Here is a 25,426-nt window from a genome sequence, read left to right on the forward strand (position 1 = left end):
CAAATGAAGACAGAGACCAAATTAAAACAAATGGGGAGAGGGGTTTGGGCTCCACGCTCTGCACTGGGGCAGGATTCACCAGATCAGGCAGAGCCCCCGTTACAAGAGAGCACAGCACCTCAATCCCAGAATCAATAAGCTGTACATGCTGCAGCACAAAGAGCTCTTATCTGCAGTACCACTTTGAATTTAGTGAATTTATTTAATCCCTGATGCCTGCAGAGCATCAGTCCTGTCTTCTGGGTTAATTTATTTATTCCGGTGATGTATTTTTAGTCTTTCAAGTCCTTGACATTTGAGAAGCAGATTTTTTCCCCCCCCCTTGTTTCCTAAAAAACATCTGAATTGGGAAAAAAAATTATTTACAGAAAAGTGGTTTTTTTCTTTTTTTTTCCTAATTCATTCCCCACTTTTCCTTTTGGGAGCCAAGAGAAATACAATATCAATACTAATAACCATAAATGGAATGGATTGGGAAAGGCTCCTTTTCCCCCTGCCTGGCAGAGCCTGTTTCTAAATCAATGCTGGACATTCACTGATCTTCTCTCTTCCTTCTCATCTTGTTGTTTTGGTTTTTTTTTTCCTACAAGTATTCTCTCCTCCTCTGTAAATTAAAAAAAATAAAAATCACCTATTTTCTAGATATAGCCAAGCTTCTGTGCTGCATTTAGTTTGAAAATTGTCAGGAGGGCAGGTGATACAAGATCTTCTGGATCTTGATATTTCCAGATGGATCAGATGAACCCTTGCTTTAACCCAAAGGAACCAGTGGGTTAAAGAGTGGGACTACTGGTAAAAAGAAATACCAAAGGAACACAATAGGTAGGTACTAAACATTTGGTTATGGAAAAGTAGATTGAAGCTTTATAAACTTCAGGATCTGCAAAGAAGGAAAAAGTCTCGCCTTGGTGAGTCAAGGACAGCTGCAGCAAAGCTGGAAAAATTAAAAATAAAGTAGCATGAAGGGCAATGTTTTGAAAAAGAGGGTTTATTCTATATTCCTTATCTATTATCTCCCTATCCATTGCCCAAGATTTCCTTGTGTTTAAATTAAGAGAAGCAACAAACACCAAGAAGAAAGAGCCTCTCCTAGAACACGGACTCTGCAAAAATATATTACATGTCCTCAAAAATAACTATGCAAAGTCACAGAACATAATTGTTTTTCCATTTTAGATATATGAATTTTTTTTTTTGTATTTCCTTCTATTTAAATACCAGTCCATGAGAGAAGATATTCAACAAACCATCAATGCTCAAATAACATTGGCTGAGCTGGCTGATTTAACATTTTAATATTAATTAAACCTCATTGGTTGCAAGCTGGAATAATTGCAGTGCACAGTGAATAAATGTGACTTGTTCTGAAACAGAGGCATCAACCTTTGGGCATCCCTGCCCCCCAAAAAAGAAGGGAAATGTAACAATTTAAACAAATCAGCCTCAAAATTGTTCCTGCTGGGTCTTGAGGTGGAGATTTTGCATCAGCCCCCCTGAAATGCAGGCAGAGGTTTTACCTCTCAAATCACAAGCAAGGTCATTACATGAGTTAAATGATCAGCTCCAAAATCCAGCCATTAACCAAATTTATTGCAAGGCTTTTGCATCATCCCCCCCAAATAAGCTCAGGGTGGTGCCAGCTGCCCTGTGGGGATGGGCACCCCCAGCCCCTTGCTCCTGGTGCCCCCAGGCTTTTTTGGTGGCATCTTTTCCTCTAAAGGAAATCCTGGTGCTGGGAGAGTGAATGAATTCTAAAGGCACTAAAGAAATATTGTGGTCCCTCTGAAGGTCAGATAATTCATCTGCATCTTCAGGATGGTGCTGGTGAAGGCTGGAAGCAGCTTAAGAGATGCTCCCAAGGTGGTTTTTCCTTCAGTTTTGCTCTGCAAGTCAAGATCCCGTCCCTGTTTTCCCACCTGCCTTGTGAAACCCCCGTTATCCGAACCCAAACACAGGCACACACACTTCACACATTAAATATCTGTAAAATAACTGGTGTTCTCTGAGGAGAGCCTCTTCCTGTGCCACAAACACTTCAAAGGCTTCAAAGCAGAGGTGCCTGCAGCGAGGGCTGAAGCTGAGAGCACAAGTGCCCGTTTCAGCTGACACCAGAGGTTTCAGCCTCTTAGGGCATAAAGCATTTTTCACTCTGTTTAAATTAATTTAATTGGAAAAAAAAATTGAAGGAGAAATAACTGAAGACATTTTTGAAGGTGGAGGTTTTTTTGTGTGCATGTGATTTTTTTTTTTTTAAGTGGAAAATGCCGTTTTGAGATTAAACCTGCCTTTAAGTAGATATTTTAAATGAAAATATCTTCAGTGTTTAAGGAGGGACTGCAGAGACCTTCTATTTAGAGGGGTGGTTTTGCTTTCTCTGCTTTGCTGTTGCTCAAAGGATGTTCCAGCTCCAGGCTTTCCTTCTGCTGCCCCTTCTCAGAGTTAATGCATTGGTTCTGCAGGCAAAAAAAGAGACATTTTCAGTATTCAGAAGCCAAAATGCTGCCTGCTGGATGGGGGGATTTGCTGTACATCCCAGGCAGGAGATGCAAATCCAGTTTTATACTGGGAATGCAGCACCCTGTGCCCAGCACCTCCTGCACTCCTGCCCAGGGAAGGAAGGGTGACGGAGAGAGGACATTCTGCTTTTATTTTTTTTTACAATTTTTATTTTTTAAAATAAAAATGCCAAAAGAGTGGAAATACCTTGGTTTTGATAGTCATGGCATGGGAATCTTCTTAAATTTTTGAACTTATTTATTTAGCTGCTCACCCAGAGGTTGCCCCTACACCCTGATTGCCTCAGCAAAGAACACACCAGGTTTGGGAGCATTTTCTGGTGCCTACTGGTGTTTCCAGGTTGTTGCAAGAATGTCAGTGCAGTTTGGATGCTTTGTAGTGGGACAAAGATCTTCCTAGGATACATGGCTGCTCGAGCAGCTCAGGCTGGGCAAAGATTCCTTGGACTAGCCAAAAGTAGATCTTAAAAATGGAGATGGTCTGTGCCATCTCATTAATTTAAAATAAAAATGCATATATATATATATATATATACACACACATGTATATAAAAATATATAAAATATATAAATAAATAAATATATATATAAAATATAACATATATAAATGCACATATAGATATAAATTTTAAAAAATTTTGATTTAAATAAAAATATGGTCATTAATACAATAAGGAGAATAATTAAAATGTTGTGGGAATGATTGTGTGAGTGCAAGTACCTCCCTGAGCCAATCCAGGGCTGCATCCCATGCTATCCAGCCCAGGGAAACAGGGATTTCAGCCCAGCTTTCCTGCACCACATTCCCTGTGATTCCCTGTGCCCTCCTTTTAGACCCAGCCCTTGGTTAGGGAGAATCACTGGAGCGTCACGGCCGCATTGATTTAATTGATTGAGGCTCTGCCCAGAACCTCAGCTCCACTCCCAGGCACTGCTAATCAGAGCTAAAGATAACAGCAGAAGGAATGAAAAGATTTCTTCCCTAGGACTCCAAAGTGCCTTTGGAAAAGAGGAAATTACCACAATGTGTTTTCCCTCTGCTGCCCTGGGTTTGCCAGCGGGTGCCCAGCGCAGCCTCCGAGGGTCCCTCTGGATCAGCACGGCTGCAAGGAGGCTGCTGGAGCTCCATGGTTTTGGGATTTTACCCACCAAATTTTATTATTTTTATCCAGCTCTACTGTGGAAAATCACAGCTGGGTCTCCAGCCAAGGCAGGGACTGAAATTAGCAGGAAAGACATAAAACCTCATGGTTTAGGGGACTTTGTTCTTTACTTCAACACAACTCTAGCGTTTCCCAGTGTGTGATGATGACATTATCCATTGCAAATGGATATCCAGGATAAATGGACCCATAAAATTAGGGGAAAGCAGGGCTGCTGCAGCAAGCCTTAAAAACACCCCAAATAATTCACCCTCTTGCAGCAGCTCCTCAGCCCAGAGCCACCAACCTCCCCACAGGGTCCCTGCTTCCACCCCATTAAAGAGTCAGGCACAGATGGGTTTGGTCCTCTAAAATCAAATCAGAATAAGGAATCTCTCTTTGCTCCCTCCTTGCTGAGGTGTCCTGAGGTGTATTTTGAGTTTGGGCCAAAAAGAAATAATTTTCTTGTAGCTGCCTAATGCTGCTTCACTTTGACTTGAGCAAGGAGGGCATGGCCTCAGCTCGACCTTCTGCAGTCCCTGTTTTGGGGTGAGGAAATACCCAAGGAATTTTCAGAGAATACAGAATTCCATCCAGTCATGGAATCATTTAGGTTGGGAAAACCCTCTAAGATCACGGTGACCAACCATCCCCCAGCACTGCCAAGGCCACCACTTCCCCATGTCCCCAAAAGCCACATCCACATGGATTTTGAACCCCTCCAGGGATGAGGACTCCAGCACTTCCCCAGGCAGTTCCAAAGCTTCTCCCTACATCTTTTGGACAAAACCAAAGCAGAGCTGAGAATGGTCAAGCGCAATTTGGCCATTGCTTCTCCATGGGCATGGGAGGGGTGGGGAGCTGCCCTTAGGATGGGTGATTTGGGAGCAGACTGAGTGCAAACAGATCCTGTGCCTTTCTTTACCTGGATGTGCTTCTGCCCTAAATGAAATGCAGGAGTAAACTCAGGGCAAAAGCTGAATCACTCTCGCCTAATTTAGCGGTGAAATCACAGGCAAGGCACTACAGTACCTGCTGAAGGGTGCAGTGATTTCTAATTATGGATTATGCAGCTAATCAGTACCAATCAACATTTTATGATCTTGACTTAATATTTAATATAATGTTAATTATAATTGCTTTTGCCACAAACTGTGTCAAATCCTAGGTGTGATTTCCCCTCCCGGTGCTCCTCGAGGCGCTGGGTGGGCTCTGGGATGGGGGCTGAGCATCCCTTCCCAAAATCCCACCCAGCAGCACAGACCCACCTCCCTGCTCCCTCTGCCTTGAGTTGTGATGCTAATTAAGTGCTGGTGAGTCTCAGCGTTATTAGAATGGAGTTTTTATCTCACACAAGTACCTTCCAGCTACAAACAGGGGAAGTTCATTTAATTAAAAATAATTTTAGTGTAAGTTAATGTGAACACAGTTCAATTACTCTGAAATATGTTTAATTTTTTCCCCTTTTCTTCTTTAAAAGTCTACCAATAGGCTGTAGAAAAACACTCCAAAACCTCAAACTAACATCAGATAATCCAGATGATGCATTCAGGCCATTTCTGTGTATTTAGACAGTGGCCAAAATGTCATTACAAACAGGACCAGAAATGTGCAATAATGGTAAAGTCACATTCATGGCACAGGCACCGTTCCTATGATTGTTTATTGAGCATCCTCAGGGTTTCTGTCCTTAAGTGCCTTTGTGCCTTTCCAAAGTGCTTTTGCCAGCTCTCACCTGATGTCTGTGCATGACAACTCCAAAGTCCTCAGCTCTGCTGCGCACAAACCACCTGGGACCATCTTCACAGGCCTGGTGGTTTTTTATCTAATTTAAACTTTATTTTAAAAAAGAAACCTAAAAAAAGTAAAACCAAAGGAAATCCAGAAAGTTTAAGGACATAATTACCACTCAGGCAATTTTTTTAATATCCTAAATGCTCTGTGTGAACATCAGCAGGATGCTGCTGGCCCACACGCCTCATTTAATTCACCTACATATTCCCAAAATCCTTTTCCAGCTGGGCTTGGGATCTGGTCCCCCCACCTCATCTTGTCCTGGGGTCTCCCCTGAGCATGAGCTGGGGTTTCCTTTGCAATTAATAATTTATCGACTTCTGCTTAAACACAGGCACATGGTGTGATGCCTTTTTTTTTTTTGCTTTCACAGCATTCAGAGGAGCTACAGCCCAGTGTCAGCAGCTGGAGCACTACCAGGGGCTGCACAGGGAAAGGAAGGAGTCCTGGGAATTAACAGGAATGGGGACAAAAGGGGACATGAGCACATGAGCTATTCTGGGGCTGCAGCCCCAATAATTGGCTGCTGGGATGTTTCATCCAAACCCCCAGAGACTGGCACAGCCTGGTGGGGTTCAGCACTGACCAAGAAACTCTTGGAAGTTTTTGTTGAATCTTTATGGCATAAAAGCCCCTGGAAGAAAATCTGTCATGAAAAAAATCAAATAAAATAAGGAAAACAAGCAACCCCAGGCTGGTTCCTGCAGGGACAGACCTTGGGCACCAGCTGCAGCCCAAAGGCTCTGGTGGGTGAAATCCTTCCTCTCCAAACCTCCCAAAGCCTTTCACTCGAGTTTGACCTCCCTGATTTGGGAAAACAAAGCACCAGATAGGAGAAAAGGTCCTTAGAGTTAATAACAAAGCCCATTGACTTTCAAATGCAATCTTGTTGGGTATTTTTTAAATACAAATTTGTTGTGTTGCATCTTGTTTCCTTTCTCTCAGCACCCATTAACTTCAGGGACTATTACCATAAAGGAAATTAATTCCACCCCCACCAGCACATGGAAATTCCTCCCATGAGGGTACTTTAGCATCCCTTAGGTGCTGATGGGAGGTGATTATCCCACCATAACACCTCTGGTGCCACTACAGCAGGTGAAGTCCTTCCATCCATTAAAGATCCTATCACCTCTTGGTACATGTGAAGTTACACTGGAAGTCCTATTCCCAGGAAAGGTTAATTAAAACCTGTAATTCTGGTATGAGCTGGATGAGGGGGAGGTCAGGCAGGAATTTCTCCCAGCACAGCCCCTTACTCTCTACTTAAATTGGAATTAAGTTCCCAAAAAGGGCTCAGAAGTCCAGCCCAACTTCTCATTTGGCAAAGGGGTGTCTATCAAAACCCTCTGCCTGTACAACAGAGATTTAAAATACCCTTGTAAAGCCCTGTTCAAGAGCTGGAGCCCAGCCTGGTGACCTGCTGGGACAGGGCAAGGGCACGGCATGTTTGTAATGCCATGGGTGATAATTCCTGAGGCTGAGTGGACAATTTAGGGAGAGGATCTTTCCTCCCCTGAGGAGTATAACCTAAGGTACCCAGATCAACCCTCCCTGCTCTTTGAGGGGGTTGGACTGGATGACCTTCAAAAGGTCCCCTCCATCTCAAACTATTCCACAGTTCTACATTCCCAGAATGAACTTCCAAAGGCAAATGGAGTGATGGTCCCACCACCCACCTTTCCAACCCCATCAAGAGAATCCCTGCACAGAGAGAGCTGGAGGAAGGGGCTTTGTCTGAGCAGCTCTAAGGGGTTCATCTGTCTGCTGCAATTAGGCAATTAGCAGAGAGGGCTAATGAACCTCAGAGACAAGCAGCTGAGTGTCCCTTCTAACACCTCATCCCTCAAACAGCTGCTGTGAGGAAGGTGGGCTCTGAGACCACCACCATGTGGGAGCTGCTTCACTGGGAAGGATCACATTCCTAATTTATTTCTGCGGCATGAGGAACGAAGGGGAAGGCTATAACCACCTCAGAAATATCTCCACACACAGCCCCTTGTGCACATATTTAATAGAAAATAGAGGCATTGGAGGAGACCACCAAGCTCCAAGCTCAGTTTTTGCCACCTTCCCTGTGTGCTGGTGGTGAGGGAATGTGCAGTGCCTGTGATAAAGGCAGCAGTGGGGTAGAACCATCAGTGCTACCTAAAAGCAAATGAAACTGGCATAAATAATTGTGCTGTAGAAAGCCTTTCTGTTGCACCTTGCCTATCACTGACAATTTACATATCTTAGGAAAACCTTTGTCAGCTTCTGTCATTTCTGCACTATTATGTGCCTTTCTGGATAATTACCAGTTAATGTGAAAAAGCAGATGGAAAAAACCTTGAAATTTCTGATAGAGAATCCTCAAACCTCTCCCCTTATCTGTGCACAGCAGCTTCCTGATTTCAAAAGAAGTTTGAAAACCTTTGTTAAAAATGTCCCTGATTCCCAGTTTGAATGAACCAAATGACATTCAGCTAAAATTATTCAGCTTTTTCCACAATTAAATTCCATTATCGTGAACTGCCAAAGTAAAATGGAAGGTCTCTTAACTAATGTGTCGGTTGTTTGCTTGTGTTTTTCGTGGTGTGTATTGTATAAAGCTGTGTGAAGTAGAAGGAGGATAAACAATAAGTGTAATTTTGCATCAATGAGTGGGGCATTTTTAGACCCTTTATTATGGGAACACACCAGGGTTGATGGGTTTTCTCTCTTCTTTATTCCCCCCTTTTTTTTTTTTCTTTTTTTTCTTCCCGTTATTTTATTTATTCCTTTTCCTGAAAAACCCACTGAGACTGATTGGATATTTCAGCAAACTTAAGGAGCAGTGTCAGGTTGGTTTTTAGCACCAGGGATGATTTTTTCTGTGCAATTCCTGCTCACCATGAGAGCTCAGGACTGAATAAGCACACACTTCTCCTGTCCCTCTAATGAAGAGGCAGTGTAGCAGTACACAGGGGAAATAATTTCATTTAAAAAAATCCACATTTCCACATGCAGGGGAATTGTCCTCATGTTGTCTCAGTTGGTTTTCCCCTTGTTCTTCTGCAAGACTTAAAATTAAGCTGCCCATGAGAAAGGCAGAAAAGTTAATCACAGAATCTTAGAGTGGGGTGGGTTGGAAGGAATTAAAATATCATCTCATTCCCTGCCATGGGCAGGGACACCTTCCACAACACCAGGTTGCTCCAGGTGTGGTTTGCTTCTGTGCAGGATGGGGTAAAGCAAAAATAACTTCTAAAGCCAAGGAGCAGCTGAGCCTGCTGTGCTGCCCAGCTCTGAACTCCACAGGGAAGTCATTTCTGTGAGCCTGCAGTGAGAAAAAGAGAGAAGCTTTCTGAACACTGATGACAGGGTTTTATGGGGGGAATTTTCTGTACAAAATGCTTATAACAGGTTTAATTTTGCTCGGCAAAGCCAAACCTCATTCGAGGTCTGTGGGTAACATCCCCCTGCAGATGTGCTCTGCAATCACAGAATCATCATTTAAGTTCGATAAAACCCTTAAAATCCTCAATTCTGCTCAGCAGGATTTTTCTAAGCACTGAAAGCTTCAGGTCCTTTGGGCAAATGCACCTGAGCCATCCCTGCCCTGGAGCTCAAACCCAGCTGGAGGATGAGGAGGAGGCTTGGGAGAGGGCAGAGGAGAGGAAGGAGAAGTCAAGCTGGCACTGCAAGGCAGGGTGAGAGAAGGGGGACAGTGAGGAGCCCTGAGGACAGTGAGGAGCCCCAAGGACAAACAGGAGCCCCAAGGACAGTGAGGAGCCCCAAGGACAGTGAGGAGCCCCAAGGACAGTGAGGAGCCCCAAGGACAAACAGGAGCCCCAAGGACAGTGAGGAGCCCCAAGGACAGTGAGGAGCCCCAAGGACAGACAGGAGACCCAAGGACAAACAGGAGCCACAAGGACAGTGAGGAGAACCCAAGGACAGTGAGGAGCCCCAAGGACAGACAGGAGACCCAAGGACAAACAGGAGCCACAAGGACAGTGAGGAGACCCAAGGACAGACAGGAGCCCCAAGGACAGTGAGGAGCCCCAAGGACAGTGAGGAGCCCCAAGGACAGTGAGGAGCCCCAAGGACAGTCGTGTTCCTGCTGGGACTCCTCCTCTCCCAGGAGAGCCAGGAGCAGCTGTGAGCAGCTGTGAGCAGCACAGGCAGGTTTGCACCAACCCCACTGCAGAGGGGTCACTCCTCTGCTTTAATGAGTACAAAACCACCCAAATACCCTCATACAACCCCCATTTCCCTTCAGTTGCTTAAACAAAGCCAAAAAAGCTCACTCCACATTGGGTAATCTGTTCTGAAAACAGAGATTTACCAGCAGATACCTCGTGGTCCCTTGTGGAGCCAAAGATCTGCTCAATTGAAGCTGTGAGTGCCTATATTACAAAAAAATAATTCCTTTGGATATAGAGAGAATGAAAGCAAGGTCGTGTTGGTGAGGATCACTGAGATGGGAGCTGAAGGATCTCAGTATCAGGATGTTGCATCAGAGCTCCATACACTGAGGCTGCTTCACTCTGTGGCTGCCCTGCTGGTTTGTGTTGATGGAGCTTCTCTTCCTCGCTGGCATTTAACAGCCACATCCCCAGAGAATGACATTTCAGAGCCTGATTAAAATCATTGTCTTTCATGGCAGAGAAAGTTTGTTCTTCAAAGTAAAGAAGATAAAAAAAAAATGCTGTTGCAAACAGTGCTGAAAACCAGATGAATAAAAACAACCAAAAAAGGGTTTAATTCCATTATTTTCAATTAGCTCTTTAATTTGATTTAAGTCATTTGCACTTGTTGCTTGTTTTACATCTCTTATTGTCCAGCATTTTATTTCACACATCTAACAGTATTAAATCAAACTGTTTTCTAGTCTTTGCCTTCTTTTGAAGCCTCTTGAAAGTCAAAGGCAGATATTAAAAACAAACTTTCATCTCTCTGCAGGTTATTTGTAATCAGACCTTTCTCATCAAGGGCTCATTTCATATGTGTTTGGGATCTGGGAATTATTAAAAATGCCAATCCATCTTTTGAAAAATATTGCCCAGGCTTCAGTGTTTTGAAACTTCAGCATCATGTGTGAATTCATCAGCAGCAGTGGAGACTTGGTGCTCCTGGTTGTGGGTACTCACACGTAGTAATGGCTCAGAAAGTCTACACAGGATCCTACTTCATGTTGCAAACTCCTGTGTATTGACCCTTGGTGGTGGGGTCAATGGCTGGTGGTTTTAATAATAAATTATAAAACAATTTATTATTAAAGGGACAGTGTTGCTTCCCTGTTGCAAATTCACAAATCTCAATGTGTATTTTGGAAAAGCCCATCACAGTCCCACACCTAATTTCTCAATCAAGATTGGGATTCACATCTTACAAATAAGAAAGTTTCCAGTGTGGTGTTAAAATTTTCCAGGTTTAAAAATTGCACAGTAGAGTCAATTCTCCATCCCAAGATGGAGACCCATCCCTGCTGGGCTCCAAGGCAGGGAGAAGGTCAGGCATGAACTTTTTCTTTGATGGAGGCATCCAAAAATTGGAGGTGAAGCTGGCTGGGAGCAGGCAGGGGAGGTGCTTTTCTCCTGGTGGGTGTCTCTCAGGAGGAGTTGTCCCAGAGGTGGGTGGACATCCCCGAACAAAGAAGAAACCTTTCAAAGCAGAGCCATCTTTATCTCAAAGGCAGCATTCCCTCTTTGATCTCAAGATGAATCAGGCTGGCTTTGTGCTCCTCAGCTCCTCCTCAAATAGCACCTTTCTCCAGATAGGAAAAGCCTGAATAGATGTAAGGCTTGCGTGGTTTAAGAATCGCTTTTCCCTTCCGAGAGCAAAATTGGGTGTTCCACACCCAATGTGGAGGTGGGCATGTGGGAAGGAACCCTCACATGCCCACCTCCAGACCTTGTAATTCACCCAGATCCTGCAATTGAATTTTTGCAGGTGTTTTTTTGCCATGATGGGAGGAACTGGACCCATCAGAGGATGGGGACACTTGGTGTGCTCTTGCAGTGGGTTTGCCAAATTTAATTCCACACGAGCAACACATTGGTGTCCCCTTCTTCCAAGACATCCCTGGTCCTTCTGTTCCATTTCTGCTCCATCCATAAAAGGGCCCTGATTAGAAGCGTGGCCTCTTGTTTGATGAACCAGGAATCCATACATCCTGTAATTTTCCTTCCTTCATCCTCTTTCCCTGAGTTTCTCTGTCATATTCAGTAAAGTCTCTTTTATTGAACATCTGTTTGGTGCATAGCAAGCTTATCCGAACTCGGCAGGAAAGCACCTTTACTCCAAAATAAATTAAAACAATGTATGTGCCTCTGGCCAATGGATCATTGGATGGGAGTCATGAATGTACATTTGTGGATATTTGATGGGAAGTTTATCATTTAAATGATGAAAATACAGTACTTCAACATATGGATCATTCTGAGCTGCTCTCTTTCCTTTCCAGTTGAAGAATCATTGTGCATTTAGAGGAATTAGACAAAATTAAGAATTTAAACTGGTCTGCTTGTAAAAGCTATTACCAAAGAGTGGAAATGCAAAAGCAAATGCAGGGGTGGAGTCTGACTCTGAGATATACATGGATTAAGCTGGTTTAGTTTTAGGTGGTGCAAACAAAGAGCAAAACATATTAAATTAGCAAAGAGGGAATTAAAAAGTGAATTAAAGACTTAAAATAGAAATTAAACTACATAAAACCCCTCTGCAAGGATGGTAGTGATCAAATAAAGCTGGGAAATCAAAATTTTTGTCTTCTCTGCTGTTTTAACCTGATTAACAAGATGAGTCCAGTGTGGTGGTCTGCAGTAGACCTTTCCTACAGCTCTGAAATTGTTTTTCCCCCTTTTTATACAATATCTATGATAATTTCCATAATGAGAAATGTTTTCTGCCCTGGAGAGTTGTGATAGCAGGGGAGTCCTTCCCCTGCTCTCAAAACCATCTCCTAATTCCTGAGGCAATTGAACAGCAGAAAAACTCTTAACACAATTATCAGGAAATAAAATCAAGAATGCTGAACTCCAAAAGGAGCCTTGGAGTAATCAAGGCATTCAAGATGATGCTGCAGTTTGATTCCCAGCTATTAAGACACCTTTTGGTGTTTGAAAGTGTGAAAAAGATCTCCACATCTGTCCAGTTCATGCCACTGTGCAGTGTGACCTTGACACACCAAACCCATCCTACAAAATGAGTTTTAAAGCAGACACAACTAAAATTCCTCTGAGACTACAATATGTTTTCTTGCCTGAATTTTCTGCTGTCCACACTGTACAGACATTGAATCCTGACTGAAACTGTTCAATAAAATGTACTTTCTTTTCAGATTTTGTTTGCCAGTATTTCTCACAGAAAGCTTTGAGATTTCTCAACTACATTTTACAGCTACTTTTAAACCAGAAATTATCACCCTGTGTTCAATTAGTGAACTCAGTCCATTTAAGAAGCAAGAGCATGTGTAGTAAAGTATAAATAAATACTGATATATAAAAGTGTAAGTTCAACTGCTGCCATGGAAAGAGAGGTCACAGTACAACAGGCTCAGAAAATCACACAGGAATGGATTAATGACAAAAGCCAATATCAGAAATAGACATGAAAAATAGGCTGTATTGCATTTCTCAGTGTGCAATAATGTCTAAAAGCCAGTATGCCAAGTAAGGTTTTTGCTATTTTTATACACCCACTTCAGCCCAGTTCCCCTCTCCATGCTTGGCCAGCCCAGCAGGATGGGATGCCCATGGCTGTGGGAAGAAGAGCTGGGAATGCCCAGCCCTTCCATCCTGGTGGAGATTTCAATGACTCCTGTTGGTATTTTTGCAGTAAACCAACAGTTTTCCCTGCCAAAGCAGGACAACCTCAGGGCACATTGCATTGATGTTTCACTGCAGATTTGTGCTTGGCCCTGGGACTGTGGAAAGCTGCCTCTCTGGCAGGGCTTTTCCATGGGGTTTGTTGTCAGAGGCATGGAAGAGCTGCTACCAGTCTTTTAAAGAAGACCTTGCCTGAGAGTCTGTAATCACTTGCCAGAGCAATCTCACCTCCGAGGGGCAGACACTTAACAATCTATTATGTCCTAATTAAGTTTGGCCGTGTTTACACTGCTTGATGATGATGCATAAAGATTAATTTACCTTTCCAGCCCTGCTGCCAGAACGTACTGCCACAGAACCCCATTAAAAATGGAAATAGCAGTGAAGTCTCCAATTATTTTATATCACCTTAAGTCTACCAGAATTCATCATTTTATGTGCTGTTACTTTAATTTATTGGCTTATCATCTATTGAGGTAGTAGCAGTTATTACAAGTCATTCTATATATATTTTAAATGTGGTGGTATCATTTCCTATGGACAAACAACCCTTATTTACAGTTTGTCAATTTAAGGAGGCCAAAGAAAGCAATTTAATTGCTTTTGAATAAAAAAAATCTTACAGAGCCACAACTAAAATTGGGTTCCTCTGACTGTCATTGGAGTTTGGAATTAAACAAGCCTGAGCTCTTCAGTGTGACCCTGATGAAATTAAGTGCAATCAGGATGAAGGCAGAACCACAATTATACAGGTTGAGCTTTACACTTTGATTTTCTTGAAATATTGATTAGGGATGTGAATATGAATTAAAGATCTTGGCTCTGTTTCAGCAGAAGACTGAAATTTGCAATGAGATCTTGAGCGCATTCATTTTTTCCTCACTTTGACAGGTTCTGGAGTTTGCAAATCGTGCATTGGGTCACTTGTTCACCCAGGAGCTGTGGCCAGGAAAGGTGATGGTCACACCATGTTGCCAGGGGCTCCTGATGGAAGAAGTGCTGTTCCAGAGGAATCCTTCAGCCTGGAGCACTAGAAGTTCACCTTGCTGCAATGACGCAGCTGGAAAGGTGTTATTTGTGTTTGAATTTTCTGAATAGTGGAAGAAACTCCTCATGGCAGAGGCTGTCCCTTCCTCCCATGGGGTCTGGAGCTCTTTTTGTTTGTGGTCTGGGACATCTCATCAAGGTCTGGCAGGGCTTAGCTTGAAAAGGAAGGATGGAGGCTGAGGATCTTTTTCACCATCCCAACAGGAGCAGGATTTTCTCCCTTATATCCAATTTCCTAAAGTTGCCAGAAGCACCTTCAAAATTCCTTGAGATAAAGAGGCACTGCCAAGCCTGGTACCACAGTCCTGCCCCCTAAGTGATAGTGATGAACATTCCCAGGAGTCATGGTCACCAGAGCTGTGCCAGACCTTCAGAGGGATTAAATCAAGGATAAGAATCCTTAGGAAAAAGGAGCATAATTAGCTCATAAACATTATTTCTTAGTGGTTATTCCCTTCCACTCTCATCCTCCATGACAGCACTTGTGCTTCCTCCTCCTGTGACTTCCTACACATCATTCATGGGATGCTTTACTTATTTTTACTGAGTTGCCCCCCTTTTTCAGCCCAGTGATGCCAGAGGAGATTTCAGAGCAGGTCAGGTTATTTAACAAGCAAACACCCTAACAAACAGCCCGTGTTTCCACACATCCTTGCTGGTTTATGGGGTCATGCACAGCAGTACATGGCCAATAAACCTTTTGACCATTTGTCACAGGTTTTATGAGCCATGCTTGGCTGGCTCAGATGCACCTTCCCAGGGCCTGGAGAGCCACAGGCATCATTTATCCCAACATGGGCAGCACCCAGCACCTCACCACAAGCTGGAAACCATGCAAGGCACCTCTTTGTACCCAATCCTTGCTTTTTTCCCCCAATAAATTAAAGTCTTGGCTGCCCATTGAGTGTGAGAAGAAACCCAGAGCTTGGGGGCCATGGGATGGAAATCTGCCTGATCCCAAGCTCCTGTAGGTAAATATTGGTGGGGTCATCCCAGCCCATATCTGTTTGCACCCTCCTGCAAGGGGTGGGCTCATGGTGCCCCATCCCTGCCCAGTGATTACAGCTGGGACCTGCCACTGCATAACGAGTGGGGCAATGGAGGAAATATGAAAGACCATCCATGCTATGCACAGTGGGAAATAAATCCAAGGTGAAACAGTAAATCTCCAAGGAGTTACAGAAATCCAGATAGATATCCTGGTGGAGGTGCATTTATTGTGAAGTGCTACAAGGTTTTTCTCTTATCTCTAATTTTATAGATCTGTGCAGCTGCAGCAGTCCTTGGATAGGGCACATATTTGAAAATACTATAAATTTCACCTCCTATTTATTTCAGACTCATTGGCACTCTCTGTCTTTACTATCTCCTGGTATTTTATGCCTCAGTACTTGGAGAAAAAATGCTTTGTTTGCACTAGATGTAATATGGAAACTCTCTCTGACATTTAAACTTTAGTATCAGTTTGCCTACAGTGTTAATATCACTGAAACTGCTTATAAGGATTAAATTGCCTACAGTATATAATGCCAAAATATGAACACAGCACATTTACTGATTTAAACCCTTGAAAGAATTATTACCATTAAAATATTTAAGGTCACCTTTACAAATGCAATAAATCAGGAGGATGTCAAACAGAGAGTGTTTAAAGCTCCCGGTCTGGAGTAGCCCAGTGGGAAAATGATGGTTGATTCATTGTTGTGTGCAGACAGGGATTTGGGCTTTGTCACATCCTTTTGGGGCTCACACCTTTTTGGGGTGCAGCCTGGGGGCTCAGAGCCCTCTGCATGTGGAGGACCAAGGGGACACAGCTGCTCCCACCCAAATTCTGCCACTCTTGCACCAACTCCCAGCCTGGTTCCACCAGCTCTGGAGGTCTCACAGGAGGAAGGAGCAGCAAAACCTCATTTCTGTCATTAAAGCCAGACACAGCAGCTCATGTGCCCTCGGGAGGCAGAACTGATGAGTAAGAAGATGCCATTTTCATGCAGTCACTTTTCTGCACAGAACAGCCTATTCATGCTACGGGTCCAGTTCTGCAAAAACCCTTATTGAGGTCAACACAATTTACTGATAATTGAAGTCAGAGGAAAGTTTTGCTTCAGTGGGAACTGGCAAATCAAGCCTATCAGACAATTTAAAAAAAAAAATCATCCTTCATTATGCTTTCATCTTAAATATTAGGATTCAGCAAATTTCCCGAGAACAACCACTGTGTAAAACTTTAATCTTTTGAGAATGGATTGGGACTGTAATTGCAAAACCCAACATCCTCCTCCTGTACCACATTCCCTCTCTCCAAATGTCAGCATTTACTAGCAAGTTATAAATGGAGGAGAAATTTGCATGTGGTTATTACTCATGCTTTCATTTGTTTCCAGGTGACTGTTTTTAATGTTTAGCACAACCCCCTTATCTACAGTGGCCCATCATAATTTGCAGCATGAGGAGACAGACTAATGTTCATCACCATTGCCTGGGAAAAGTACAGGAGGATGGATAAAATCCTACTGAAGTGGGAGGGTTTTCCCAAAGGGTCTTTCAGAGAAAGAAGAGATTTTTTTGCTGGTGATTAGAATACACTTGATTTAGTAAAATGCTCTTAAATGAAGGAAACCTGGTGCTTCCTCAAAAACTTGGGGCTTTTTAAAAGCACATAATTTGTTTGCTGCCTCTCCAAAGAGGCTGACTTGGGGAGCACCGTTCCCACTCCCTGTTCCCAGAAACTCCAACTGCGCCCGGGACAGCCAAGCAACAACACTTGTGCCTTTCTTTCCATTTTTCTCACAGAAAGAGCCTGAATTCCCTAACAAAGCACAACTAACCCTAAAGAAACGCTGCTGTCAGGGGCCAAGAAGGAGCAGCTCCCAAGCCTGAGCAGATGCTTTGCTGCAGGAGGAGAAACGGAGCCTGACCCTGGACTTTGGACTGCTCTATCCGTGAGATTTAACAGTTGGATAACACATTTGATAATTGAGTGTGTTAATATTTTGCAAGAGAGACTGACAAGCAGATTGTTGTCAAATCAAGGCTCCGTCAGGCTGTGGATATTGAAGTTGGCAGAGCCCAATAATTTACGGCTTTCTCCTTCAGCTTCTCATAATTTACTTCCCAGCCACTGAAGGGGAAACCTGCAGCCAAAGAAAATTGATGGACTCATCATGCAGACATGACACTCCTAAAACCTCAAATTGCTATTTTATACACATGGTGCAAAGAGGAATGATCAATGGGAGCTGGAAACTCCTCATTTACAGGAATCCTGGGGAAGCTGCACTGGACCTTTCTGCTCTCCCACTTTCCTGGGACTTGCTGGTAAATTCCAAATTATTTCCACTTAGCATTTTCCTCTACTCAGTGACCTAATAATAGTGAAACCACTGACTCTAAGCTATTAGCTTATATTGGTACAGGGTCTTAGGCCCAAGTGGGTGATATTTTGCTAAAAACAAGACCCAAAGTCACTCCAAGTCAGCCCAACTCCTGCTGACTGTGTGATCTCACCAAAGGGAACAACCCAGCTGCTCATTTCCAAGCCCAGGTTTATGTTTGTTACTAAAGTCATGCCTTGACAAAGTTTTTGGGAGTTTCTCATTCCACATCATGAGCCCTGAAGGGTCTCCATCAGCCATATATACATGGCAGTAATTTCCTTTCCACTGCCATAATACACACCTGCAATCGTGGGAACACAAAGTTTAAAAATTTCTCCATTCCTTCCAGAGAAAATAGAAAATCAAGAATTGTTTGTATAAATAAAACCACAGAGGTTTCAAGATAAAAAATGGGATTACTGGGACATAACGACAGTCCCTGAAAACAGGACAGGGCTGGGGACTGATATTTCCCAACTGAGTAAAGTCAATTTTTGAAGTCATTATGTGCACGCTTTTTTAGAATCTGTGCACCCAAATTTATCACTGCTGTCTGCAGATTTATCTGAGCAGAAACCTACCTCAGGCTCCAAGAAACTTGGTGTTGTTAGTGGGAAGGAATCCAGGCTGGTGCAAAGGCAGCTGAGCTCTTCCCAAAGCCTCGTCAGCTGCTTGGAGAAAGGCTCAGGCAGCACCACCACAGGGAAGGGTGGGGGAACTCACTGAAACTCCACAAACACATCCAGAACCTACAGAAAAACACCACTGAGTGTATTTTCCCAAGGAAGGAAGTCCAGGGAGAGGCAGAAAAATTTGCTTCAGCAGGGAAATAAAGAGAATGAAATAAAGGCTTGGCTTTGCTCGCCAGGACAAAGAGTTTTTACACCCATAAATGTGCATGGATGTGGATAAACCTGTGGATTCAGGAGGGCTACAGCACGTCTCAATAACCTCAGGCTGAGGTGCCTGGCTGAACTGGGCTTTAATGTGTATTTTGGTTTGTTTATGTTGCTTGGGGTATTTGGGGTCAAGGTATTTGTATTTGTGCTCCTTCAAAACTCGTTGAAATGGGGTTTTCTACAAGTTTGCCCTATTTTAGCTCTGCTGTTCATTCACCAGATCTGTGGTAAAATTATCACTTTTTCTTGGGCCTTTTCATCCCTAGTAAAGGTGCTGTAGGATAAAAAACCACAGCTCATGCCACAGAAGAGAAAAAACATTCTTACGGTCCAAACATGTAAGGCAGCGGAAAAAATAAAGCAAAAACCACTTCTCTGAAGATGCAGAATCACCCCCAGTCTGACCTCACAACAACACACCCACTGTATGTTGTAAAAACAAAAGGAGGAGTTTGGAAATAACACAAACACACTTGGAAATAACCGATATTTAACCCCTAATTCAGCAAGCAGAATTCATTTTACTGTAGTGGCCTGCACCAACAGCCAAACTGAATCTGACCAACATGAACTTATAACAATGCACATTTAAAACATATTTTTAACCATCATAGAATAGTTCTGCACAAGCCCCAAAATCACACCATGTTAATAAACACTACCCTGCATTTTTGCGATGTTTCAAATGGAATAAAATATACTTCTCTTTTTTTTTTAAGTTTCCAAAGATCAGCTGAGGTGAATCTGCTTGAAAAACATGGTAAGCTTCAGATCAAATACCACAGTTCTAAGAAATCCATTAACCATTCACATCTAAACCTCAGCTTCCACGCTTCACCCTATAATGCACATTGTTGTCAATTTTTGTCTTATTTACCCCCTGCTAATAGCTGGGCTCCATTCCAAGAAACTTAAGACAATTGTGGAGAGATGCAGATCTAACATTCTTCAAGTTGACAGCCAATAGTTCTGAGCATTTAATTCCCAAGACGGAAGAATCTCCAAATCCTGCTTTTGTAATTCACCCGGGAAAACACATCAGAGCCAAACTGTGTCTGTGCAGCCTGAGTAAAAAACGTTATTGTTTGATCCAAGTTGTATCTTTCTTGGCAGATTTGTAGGGATTGATCCTGGCTGACTGGGGTGTTTTAATAGGAAGCTGAGCACTAAACTCCTGATGAATTATCATTGTATTGTAGCCATCGGCACAGCTGAGGTAAAGGTTCACCCCTTTACCCTCCTTAAACTTTAAACAGCTCTGCCAAATTCCACCAGACTTGGCATGTGTGACCTGACTAATGACTCCTCTAAACTTGGAGTCAAAAGCTTCCAGTGGGAAATGCTCCATCTTTTTTTATTTGCCCCCGAGCAGCAGTGCAGGGAAAAATAAATAAATAAATAATTGTATAAATACATATGTAAATACATAAATACATAAATAAATAAATAACATTATTCCTTTTGCTCAGGTTGGAAATTTAAGCAGCTAAACACAACTCTGAAAGTTGCACAGTGTTTCTGAGTGGATTTGATAAGGGGTTTATGCTTAAAGCAGAAAACATGAAGGGTCAAGGACCTCCCTCCTCCCTTTAAGGAGATAGCACCAATGAACAGCCCCAAAACATTTGCTTGGATCCTCAGAGCCATGGTGCAAAAGCACATCCTGGGGCTGAGCTTCAGCCAGTGGGGGACAGGTGGGTTTGCCTGAACCTCACATGGTCCTTCTGCTCATCTTGCTTCTCTCCTGGTCTGTCTAGTCCTGCATAGCCACCTATTCTGGTATTCAATGTGATTTAAAGGGAACTATCCATCTCCCTTCCCCAGGCTGATTGGACTTATGAGTACCTAAACATTGTGGAAAATACCACCACACTATTTGCCTTTTCATTCTTCAGCCTGTTTTTAAGCAATACTCACTTTACACCCACTTGCAAATCTCCCTGTGTTTACGCCTCCAGGCTATGCTGAAGTACCAGATTTTTTTTTCCCTCTGTGATACAACTAAAACATGCCCTTCTCTGTTCATCCATCAGCAAACCATCAGCATTTTGTGTCTCCACAGGACCCCTCTGGACCCCTGGGTGCCACCCAGGCCCAGCTGCTGCTCACAGCCAAGCAGGTTCCTCAGGATCCAGTCCAGTCAAGCTCTGAACTTTTTTACCTCACCCAGTTCAGTGTTGGGGATGCCAATAGTTTCAAGAAACCTATTTTCTCCATTTATCCAAATAACCCTACACAAGTAGGAAGAGTGACTGGATTCTCCTTTAAATCCAGCTGTGAAATTTTCCTTCCTTGGCACGGCCATAGAATGATTTGATGTGGGTCAAATTTATGATGTGTAGGCAATTAATATTTCGCTTGGTATTTTCTCGTACAATGCTAATTACAGCCCAGTCTTTCATCCTGGATTGGAGTTTGCTGCCATGAAGCACGAACACAGATCCATCCCAGGCCACAGCTAAAGCATCCACGGGTGGTCATACAGAAAAATAATTAATCACCCCATTCTGCAAGTGAGTCATTAACTGCTGACACAGGTTTTTGTCCAAACCCTGGGATTCTGGGACACTCCATATCAGCAGCTGGAGACTTTGACTGGCATTTTCCTTATTTCAGTATCATGAGCTGTATTAATTTTGTGTGCTTTGCTCCTTGTACAATTCAATATCTAGAGAGATTGTGCAGGGCTTTTTCCTGTGTTTATGCAGGTCCACCCTTGTCTGGAACATCTGTGCAGTGCTGTTCTCATGTTTGCCAGCACAGAGGTTTAGTTTCTCCTGGAGGAGCCCCAAACTCCAGCTCCCATTCCTGTCCTACTGTAAAAATAAACTATTTGGAAAACTTACCTTAATTAGGTAAAGATTCTCCAATGAAATATTCAGGAGCCTACAAAATGCTTTGCTTTTACTGGAATCAAATGTTTTGCTTTGCCTTATACTGAAATCAAACCTTTGGTCTGGGGGAGAAGAAAATCAGGGTGAATCTTTTCTAGAGCAGAATATGCCCCATCGTGTTTATCCATGAAAAATGTGCCCTTTGCAGGAGACCTTGTCTTCAACAGCTCCTGACTCCTGCTGACTGCACAGCTTGGAAAAGGGTGTACAAAAAATTAATATATTGTTGAAAAGCAGCCAGCTGGATGCCTTGGCCACCTCTGGGAATCCCTTCCTTTGATGGAAAATAAATATTTACAGTTAAATAAAACCTTGAATGATTTTGGAATAATTCTGTCAAACAGCAGTGCTACTGTACAGTGTGAAAGGACTCAAAAAACCCCAGTTGGTTCATTTTTTAACTTCAAAGTTTGATGGATACACTCTAAATCCAAGATAAAGTACATTTAGGCCAAAAGGTTTGAAAAGTGATCTCTGATCTTGGTGTGGTTCTCCATCATCAGTTCATAAAAATGCTTGGCAAGGTGTTCAGTATCTGTGGGTCTGTTCCTTTCCAGGTAACTTTATGGAGCTGATCCAGTTCCCTGTAAAATCATCAGGGAATTGGGCACTGCCTTTACTGCAAATTTTGAGAGAGAAAGGGCTGAAAGTTTCAACTGCTGCAAATCAGCTCTGTTCTGGTAAAGTCAGCATTTAGAGTCTGTTCATGGATATTTGGGATATATCAAATAAACTCTTCATTTCCTTGAGAAATTCCAGGGTTTCAGAACTAAAAGAAAATAAACCTGATTTCTGCTGAAAACCAACATTTGCCAAAATAATTTCTCAAATCCAGTATTGCAAGGTGCAAAGATATTTAAGTACCATCAATTATGCCTTGACTTATTTTATACCATGGAAAGAATCAGCCATCTAATTGATATTAATATCTCAATCTAACAAAATACACTGTTGAAAGTGTGGTTAAATTTGCCCTTCAGCTCTAGGTATCATGGCACAAAAATGAAGAAAATTAATTTCTCTATAAACATTTCATTTAAGATCTTAAACCCCTCAATAAACCTGACAACAATGAAGAGTTTTTGGTGTCTTTCAGTAGCTCACGAGACAAAAGAGCCAATACAACATGTCCCAAGCTCACTGTGCTGAGTGAATGAGCAGGATGTCCCTTGGCTTTGGTGACAAACAGTGTAAACTTTCTGCCACCACAGTCAGACGACTCAAAGAATCAGGTGCCCCAAGAACTGCCATATCTACTATTTGCTCCCAAATCACCTGTATCAGGGCTATATTTTTATGGATCTTGCCTCCACAGCATGTTTGTGGTGGTTGGGCACCTGCTCCCATCAAAAAACCTTTGGTTCTACCAGGTCTTGATTGCAATTAGGACAGTCTTTCTCTCTCAGAGCATAATTGGTTAAATTGGAAATATTTCTTGCTGTAATAGCCAGGCTGCCCCTCCTTATCTCAGGGTAGTGTGTTCTCCTAGCAGAATCATCATTAAATAAACCACGAGAGAAAGTTAAAATTTCGGTTCCTGGAGATTTGCAGGACTTACCCATTTCTTACTGTTGGGTTAAGTCATGGAGATTTTATGGAGGAGGTTCCTGAACAGCATTTATGGATCTCTGAAAGGTCATCACTCACAGCTTGGTGAGTGCATGGATTGTGAATTAATTGCCAGTTTGAGGAATTTGTAGAGCTCCTGCCCAAGAAGAGAACCAGGATGTGGGAATGCTGGGTATTTATGGCTGCAGGGATCTCCAGCAGGACTGGATCTACCAGGAATGCTGACCAAAGGGATGAGGTCCTGGTTTGGGCCTCTCTCCTCTCCCAACATCAGGGAATTTGTGCCTCTCTGTTGGACACTGGAGACCATCACCCCAAACACAGTGTCCATCATCCTGGTGATACCACCCAGATTAGTTCTTATTACCATGGAATATCTCCTTATTTAATGGCATTTGTTAAATACTCACCGTGGAATGTGAAAAGAACGCTGTCAACACTTGATCTGGGATGAGGAGAGCACAGCAGTCTTGGATCAGCTCTGATGTTCCCCTTGTGGCAGGGGACAGTGTGGGTGGGCATGCCTTTGTCCTCACCCTCACTCACACTTGTCACAGCTTGGTGTCACCCACGGGCTGCACAAGGGACAGGGATCAACTCACCAGCAACAACACCTGGCAGCAGAATAACAAATATTAAGTGGTTTCAGCTGGTATTTTTCAGCTGAAGGAGTGAAAGGAGAGAGCTGACCACTGAGTTGTTGTGTCAACATGTGATGGCAGCAGTGCCTGTCCAGGAGAGAGCCCTGCAGGTGACAAACAGCTTTCCTGGTAAACACCAGCTGGGAATCTCTTCCACAATGCTCACGGTTTAGGTTTCTTTACATCCATCCTTATGTGCTGGCAGTTTAAGCCCTCAGGGTTTTGCTGTAGTTTTTTCTCCTCAGGTGCAAGCAACCAGATTAAACACATGTAAACTCATTTAAAATTCCCATTCAGGTTAGTACATATTGCATTGTATACATGTATGTACAATATATAAGACAAATGTGAGTGCACTGGAGACAAAAGCCACTTGCAAAATCAGCGTGGAGTTCAATGGTCTCTTGCACACAAAAAAAGAAATTTCCTGAAACAACACATCTGAAATACCCTTACAGATGTTTCTCTGCATTACCAAAAAAAACCCGTCCCCTGAGCTAAAATGAAAATTGATTTTGAAAAAAAAAAGCTGAAGGATATGAGTGGATCATCATAATTGGATCAACATGCTCCAAAAGCTTCAGGCTACTTCAACTTCATTTCTTAGCTGACAGCTTTCTTTTGGAATTCTTCAAACCAAACACAAATGGTTTGATTGCAATATGTGAAACATTTGACCATCATATCCTTGACAGTCAATCTGCTGCAGGGGAGATTTGATAACTGTTGTCAAATTCATAACAGCCAGTCTAATCCAGAGAACCAACAAAAAACCACAGGAGCTGCTTCCACAAAACCAGAGATGATATTAATGTAAAATGACACCATTTACAGGGAAAATATAGGAAAAGGCTGTATTGGGTCTTTTCCAAATAATGCTGCAACCACATCAACTGATCTTACTGGTTCTTAACTGGGAAATACAAATTAGAGCTGTTTAAAATCCACTTGGTTTTCTGTTCAAGTGTCACGTGAGAAATGAAAGCAGCAAGATCAAGTCCCTCAAACTGAGCCTGCATTAATTTATGGACAGCATCGTCTGGGGAGATCAGAGCTGAATTGTTCCTCCCCAGAAAAAAGGTGTTGCAAGGTAGATGTTGGGGCAATTGGCAAATTTCCACATCTTCCAGCATTAAATGGATGAAAAAGAAATGGGAAAACCACCATAAAAAGAAAAAAAAAAAAAGGTAATAGAATAAAATCTAATGGTACCTTCTCTGTTTATTTCTATGCCAGGCAAAAGTGAAAACTGCAGCACTAATTGGCAGAAAAGAACTGAAGGATATCATGGATGAACTAATTACTGGGTGTCAATATTGTACTAAACATCCAGTTGGAGGAGTTTTAATAAGTACATGCTCCCTAAAGTTGAAGCTGCAAGATCTTTATCAAAATTTTATGGAGGATTTAATTCACAGTCCTGGATTTTAGGAGAAAATATCCTTGATTCTCACTGTAGCTATGCAGGGTTAGGGAGGATGACGAGTCAGGATCTCATCTTCAGCAAGTAAAGATTAATTTTAACAGCAAACCCCTTTTTCCTGACAGATCTCAAGCTCTCAGTCTCCATCAGAGCCAGTTTTAGGGAGGTGATAACTGTCAAACAAATCCCTCTCTGCAGGGAGGTTTCCAACACTTGACTTTCCCAACACTGCCAGGACGTGGGATTGATCCCATTCTCCAGAACAGTGATTGAGCTTCCAAGCCTTGCCCTTGCACTTTGCTCCTTTTCTCTTTTCCATACCCACAATAAACAC

General features: G+C 42.8%; 1 long non-coding RNA gene across 2 annotated transcripts in view; it reads right to left on the minus strand.

The window, feature by feature from the left end:
• Positions 1 to 25,426, minus strand: part of LOC143695217 (uncharacterized) — a 66,605-nt gene that overhangs the window by 15,817 nt on the left and 25,362 nt on the right. For both annotated transcript variants that reach the window (XR_013184280.1, XR_013184279.1), the window contains exon 2: positions 23,439 to 23,642. This is a non-coding gene — a long non-coding RNA (uncharacterized LOC143695217). The remainder of the gene's footprint in view (positions 1 to 23,438; positions 23,643 to 25,426) is intronic.

This window comes from Agelaius phoeniceus, chromosome 14 (assembly GCF_051311805.1).
Source record: "Agelaius phoeniceus isolate bAgePho1 chromosome 14, bAgePho1.hap1, whole genome shotgun sequence".
NCBI classification, from domain to species: Eukaryota; Metazoa; Chordata; class Aves; order Passeriformes; family Icteridae; genus Agelaius; species Agelaius phoeniceus.